This window comes from Panthera tigris, chromosome D2, assembly GCF_018350195.1.
Source record: "Panthera tigris isolate Pti1 chromosome D2, P.tigris_Pti1_mat1.1, whole genome shotgun sequence".
In the NCBI taxonomy this organism is placed as follows: Eukaryota; Metazoa; Chordata; class Mammalia; order Carnivora; family Felidae; genus Panthera; species Panthera tigris.
The window spans coordinates 47,616,066-47,622,931 of record NC_056670.1 but is presented as its reverse complement, the minus strand read 5'-3'; positions in this window follow the sequence as shown (position 1 = coordinate 47,622,931).

Genomic DNA, 6,866 nt, shown 5'->3' with positions numbered 1-6,866 from the left:
AAATACATATACATAGAGTCTATATCATTTTATGAAACCACCATTTCCAACTTTTAAATGACCCAACACTCTGCGTTTTTCACCTTAAAGCCGGATCTGGAGCATTTTAAGGACTTTGCAGACTTTAACACACACACACACACACACACACACACACATACACACACACACACTTAATATTGGTTTTGTGACCAAGAAATACCAGATCTCCAAAATTGGAAAGTCTGACGTTTTTGGAAGAGTTTTAAGTCTGTAATTTGGACAGAATGTTATCTAGATGATTTGAAAGGTAGAGACGTGGATCAAGTAGACCATTTGCTGGCACTGAGAGTCAAGAGGACTCTTAGAGTAGTCCACGCAGGAAGAAATTAAAGAGGGGATCTGGAGTGGGGAAGTCTTGGAAGGAGATACCGTGGTGATAGAATGGACAGGCCTGAGACACAACAGATTTGAGGTGCAAGCAAGAGAGGAAACATCACAGTGGTTTCCAGTCCAAATGACTAGGAGGTTTGGGGAGAAGACGATGAATTTGTTTTAAGAGATACTGATTTTGAGATGTTTATGGTAGTATCTGGGTAAACAACTGTAATAGAAAATTGAATATCTGTGTCTAAGCATGGAAGATATTGAGGAATGAAATTCATCTTTGCACCACCCTGTGCTAGATGCTTTACATACATTAGATTCTGTATTAATCTGCTTGGGTTGCCATAACAATACCACAGGCTGGGTGTCTTAAATAACAGGCATTGTCTTCTTATTTTAGAGGCTGGAAGCCCATGATCAAGGTCCTGGCAGGGTTGTTTTCTGTTTTCCCTTCCTTGCTTCCTGGCAGCCATCTTCTCACTGTGTTCTCTCATGGCCTCTCCTCTGTGCATGCAGGGAAGGGGGTGAGAGAGAGAAGAGAGCTCCCTGGGTCTCTTCTTATAAGGACACTAGTCCTGTTGGATTAGGGCCTCACACTCATGACCTCATTTAACTTTAATTCCCTCCTTAAAAGCCCTATCTACTAATACATTCACATTGGGGGTTAAGGCTTCAACATATGAATTTTGGGAGGACACAATTCAGCTCGCAAGGGATACTATTCCCATTGTCTAGATAAAGGAACAGACTCTGAGAGTTCAAGTAACTTATTCAACATCAAACCGGACCAAAAGGTCCATGGTCTTTTGGATGTCTCTTAAACATCTCATTATCCCATCCTAGATCATGTGAAATGAATACACCTTTATGGCTATCAAAAATAAAAGTAACAGTCCCAACCTCCTTGACCTCAAAGAGAGAGGAGACTTGCCAGAATAGAGTATAACAGGAATGAGTGTTGACTCTATACACAGCCTCCAGCTCTTCGGGTTCTCTGGCTGGATCTACCTTAGTTGCATAGACACCCATAAGTATGGATTTATTTGCCCTTTGAAAACCAAACGGATCCAAAACTAGGTTCTGTTTTACCTTGGTTCTGTGGACCTTTTGGCTGTTCAACTCTGCTACTCCAAGGACAATTTTACAAGTCTTGTCTATGGTTTTTCTTGCAGACTTTGATAAAAGGTGAATGGTGGTTTGGGGAGAGGCAAAGGGCTGCACTCTGATGGCTCCCAAGTATGGAGAGCATGGTGAAGTCTCCTGTAGGAAAGTCTTTCAGTGGGACCAAAGGTCTAATCAGCTTTGGTGTCGACTATGGTCTCCTTCTTGGCAGTAGACACAGCATTCACCCTGGAAGTGAGCATGAAACAAAATGCTGCTGCTGCCCCCTATTGGCTGGGCCTCCTCACAAGCCAACAGGAGACCAGCCAGCAAAAGGACAGGATTACACATATCAATCCTCTTTCCTCATTTCATTCATTAAACACTCCCTTGTTTTCTTTGATGTTGAAAGTTATATAGCATATTAATGCAGGTTAAAGACTGTATTCCATGGAAAGTGTTCCAGAAAAAAAGAGGGAAAGGCTATTATTTATAATAGCTATGATATGGAAGCAACCAAAGTATTCATTCATGGGCTTATTTTTCATGATGTCCTCATGGATTTTGTTTGAGCTGGAGATGGACCCCATGTCATTTTCAGGGGTCTGCTTGCCTCACTTCGTACAGAAACATGTTTAGTAAGTGCTCTTGAGGAGATTTTCACCACTGAAGAAAACCAACAAATTAAATCCCTAGACTCAGAAATATGTCCACCCAATGAAGGCACCATGTGGGCAAAGGAAACAGAAGATACTCCATCACAAAAGTCTTCACTGTTCTAAGACACTGGGATTCTTTTTTTTTTTTTCTAATGTTTATTTATTTTTGAGAGAGAGAGAGAGAGGCAGAATCCATAGCAGGCTCCAGGCTCCCAGCTGTCAGCACACAGCCTGACGCAGGACTTGAACTCATGAACTGTGAGATCATGACTGAGCCAAAGTCAGATGCTTAACCGACTGGGTCACCCAGGAGCCCCTAGGACACTGGGATTCTTGTACTTCCTTGAACTGTCACTGCATGGGAGCAAAGGAGACATAATGGAAACCAGACTATAGCTGATCCACATTCAATTTGTATTTTCCTTTGAAAATACCATACTCAAAATGTTGAAAACTTGAGGCCACTCTTTGCAGTCATCTGGGATTCAGTAAAGTGTCCTTGAGAATACAAACATAATTTTTAAGATTAAGCACATTTCAGTCAAATTACCTGACTGTCATTCCATTTCTTCAGTAACTTGGATATTAAATTACTTCTAAGGCACAGAGGGATAAGTAGGTACCTTTCTTGTCCTGGCAGAAGAGGAAAAGAAATCACCTGAAGTGATTGCTAACCAAACCATAGCTGTTTTCTCTGCTCCCCTCTTCTTTGCTTTCCTTGAAATATCTGCCTGTGCTTGTTTTCCCCTTTCCTTACTTGGCATTCTCCCTTCAGTCACCATGCTTCCATCCACCCCTCTGCTCAGAAAAACTCTTCTCAAGGAATTTGTGCAGCACAGGCCACTGACAGGAAGGTTCAAAGGCAAGGCTAGACCCCATGGAGAATTGAATGCAGTTGTAGAGACTGATGCCAGAGCTTTAGAGCTGGAAGAACAGTTTGCTTTCCAGAGTTTGGACTTTTGAGCATGTACATGCATTATATTTACAACTAAAATATAAATGTAAAGCCAATTACATTTCTGTAGCAAGACTAGGACAGTCTGGGGAAACAGGAAATCGGGGGGGGGGGGGGGTTTCCCGAGCAATGCCTTTGTCACCTTTGCCTGGTGGGCAAGAAGTCCTAAGGAGCATTGCATTTCATAAACATACCATCTCATCTAGTACTCGTTCCTCCAATCCTTCTCCCTGTGCTTTTCTTTCCCCAACTTCTAAAGGGCTGAATTCTATCACAGAGTCCATGTATGGGAACTTATTTGTGTTCAGCGGTTGGGTACACCTGGGGTGGGTATGGAGGGAAAGGGGGTGTTGAATATAAGGGGCAGTATGGTATAAGAGAAATTATGTCTGAATTGGAGTGATTAGTCCTGAGTTCCAGATCCTGTTCTGTTGTGGAATATTCACATGCCCTTAGGCAATTCATTTTTCCTCTCGGACCCTAAGTTTTCCCATCCATCAAATGAAGTCAAGTCTGACAAGTAAATCGGTTGGTTGTCTCAGTTATGACTCTATAGCTGCAGGCTGCCAAAGCCAACTTTGGCTAACCACAACAAAACAAAGAGATGTAAGGAATGATGGCTAAAGAAAGAATTGAACCACTAGGTCGTAGGAAGGATGGTCAGCCAGGGCAACCCCAGGGATCTCAGGGTCACAGATGGATCTTTAAGAGGCTGCCATCGGAAGTTCTCAGCTCGAGCCACCATCTGCCTGCTAACTGTGATGACAGTGCTCGTTCCCATCTTTAATGGATGTGTTTTGCAAGGGGAAGGAGGAACACCATTTATAATGAAGGGATGGGGGGTGGGGAGGGTAGTTGAGAAGAGAGAAGAGACAGAAAAGACACAAGAAAAGAAAAAAAATAAAAGAATAGGACTTATATTCTTAAAACTTATAAATTAGCTCTGAAAACAATTGCTAAATTTCCAAATGAATAATCTAACAATAGTTTAGGTAATGGAAACATTGCAGTGAGCACATACTTTCTGATGTGACTACTCTAAAAGAAAAAATAATTCATCTCTCTGTATATGTTTTCGTATTATGTTTGTATCCATTCTCACAGAAAAATGCTACTAAATGTTCACATTTATCACATCAAGTCTTCTGAGGACTTCCAGTAAGTAATATCTATGCAGAAGTAATAAGAGCAAATTTATTTAAATTTGTTTTTAACCTCACACTTAAATTGAGAAAAGTTCATAGTCCATTTTCCCTTAAACTTCTTAAGCTAACTCAAACACTAGTTTTAACTTTACTCTTTGTGGCAGAATTATTAAAGATATACTTTGTAACTTGCCCTTCAGACTGCATATTACTATTATGAACACATTATTTTGTTCTTTCCTGTTTATTTAGATAAAAAATACATATTTGTATATTCTTACATATAAATACATGTATACACATAAAACCATTTTACTAACATATAATTAGGAGAAAAATTCCTTATATTAATATTCTGAGGCTTATTAAAATAAAAAAATTTGTTTTCATCCGATTACACTCCTCTGTTTTGAGATCACGACTACTCTTTTATCACACAATATGAACTCTTCAATATTTTATTAACTCATGGCCTTACACTGGATTAACTAGTTCTTTTTTCTAAAATTATTTATTTATTTTGAGAGAGAGAGAGAGAGCAGGAGGGGCAGAGAGAGAGAATCCCAAGCAGGCTCCACACTGTCAACACGGCACCCAATTCAGGGCTCACCGTCACAAATCATGAGATCATGACCTGAGCCAAGATCAAGAGTTGGATGCTTAACTGACTGAGCCACCCAGGTGCCCCCTGGCTTAACTTGTTCTAATTCATCCTAAGTTTTATTCTGAGTTTTCATCCTCCCTACTGGGAACACCTCCCCCTGACTTCTTGAAAGCATCCTCACCTCATGTTATCGGTAAGTCCAGACCCACTGTGATTTTTTTCTGAGCCATAGAATCCGTTTTCCTCCAAGGGATCTTGGTTCCTTTTACTGGGAAATAATAACAGAGATAAAATCTGGTTACTGTGGTACATGAGTCACGAAAATGGGAAAGGTACGCCTTTAAAGGATGTGTGCTCTTTCGACTTAAAAAGTTATGTAGCCACAGCCTGCTCAATATATATTAAGTTTTATGGGCCACTATGGCTTTCCACTACATAGACACCAGGCTGCTGCTTGCCTTTGATGCAACTCTAAATGTGTAGTCAGCGCTCCACTTCGTATCTTAATCAGAGTTCACTGGGTCATAGAACCAACTTAGGAGCTCTCTGCGTAGAAGAAAAGTCAACTGTGAGACAAGGTCCTGCATAGGAATGGGGATGTGTGCAAAACAAAGACCTGCACTGGCTACAGCAGGCACTAGGAGGGGGAAGGAACCACCTTGGGTTGGGAAGGGCAGGGAAGGATTTGCTAGCGTAGTGAGAGAAGGATGGGGGAGGAGAAGGCTTGTCCATGTGGAAACGTGGGCAAAGTCAGAGAGGTAAAGGAGCATGGAATATTCAGGGGGTGTGCATAGCCCAGCGTGGCTTCTGCTTAGAGCCTATGCTGCGGGGGTAGAGGAGATGAGGTTAGGAAGGGCACAGATCATGGAGAGACTTGAATGCCCAGCTAAGAAGTGTGGCCTGATATCCTGAAGGCATACCCCTGTACCATTAGAGGGGTATAAAAATAGGGACAAAGCAGAACCAGATTTGCATTTTGATGGATGTTTTCTACATTCTTGTAGAAGAATGGCTTGAGGATGTATCCTGTTGTATGTTTCAGATTCTTTTCTCTCTCCTTATCCACTTTCTGATGCTGAGGGTATGTTATTCCAAATGATACCACTTGACAATCATAAATTCTTTTATTCCCTTTCTGAGATTGAAGAGAAATTGACCAGATGCCTGTCCTTTCTAGAGCTGGCCTTTTAAACTTTCAAAGCTCCATAATCAAGGCAAAGCTTATGTAACAGATTGAAGTACTCTCTTACCTTCTAGCAATATTTATGATCTTGCTAATTAGTTAATTAGCCCCTCACCTGGTTCCAGAGGAGATTTGTGGTAGTTTTCCAAAATATGCATGATCATCAACAACGGTCAGGATGGTTGTGCTGTCTAGCAGCCTCTAGTGGTTTCCTATTCCCTCCCGCTGAAATCTGTGATGATAAAAACCCACAGTCTCACTGAAACTTAAGAATGATAGACAACCTATTAGCGGATAAGGCTGGATTAAGGAAATGATAGCATAGGCTTCCTTTGGTGAAGAGCTCAGGCTTTGATTGGTGAAACAAAGACCACCTAAAAGGGCAGGAAGACACAGGTCCTAGATGTGTTTCTTAGAGCTGGTGTAACAAAGTAGGTGACTTTCAACAACAGAACAGGGATTCTTTCACATTTCTGGAGGCTAGATGTCTGAAATTAAGATGTAGACAGGGCCATGGTCTCGCTCTGAGGGCTCCATTCCTTTCTTTTAGTTTCCAGTGTTGCTAGCAATCCTTGGTGCTCCTTGGTATCACCCCAAACTCTGCCTCCACCTTCGTGTGGCTTTCTCCCTTTTTTGTTTGTGTCTGTGTCTCTTCTCTTCTGCTTGTAAAGATACAAGTCATAATGGATTAAGGAGCCACTTTGCTTCAGCATGACCTCATTGTAACTAATTATATACCCACAGTGACTCTGTTTCCAAATAAGGTCACATTCTGGTGTTCCAAGAAGGACATGAATTTTGGAAGGACACTAAACACGTACAGGTTCTATCTCTCAACCTGCTCCTTGACTCA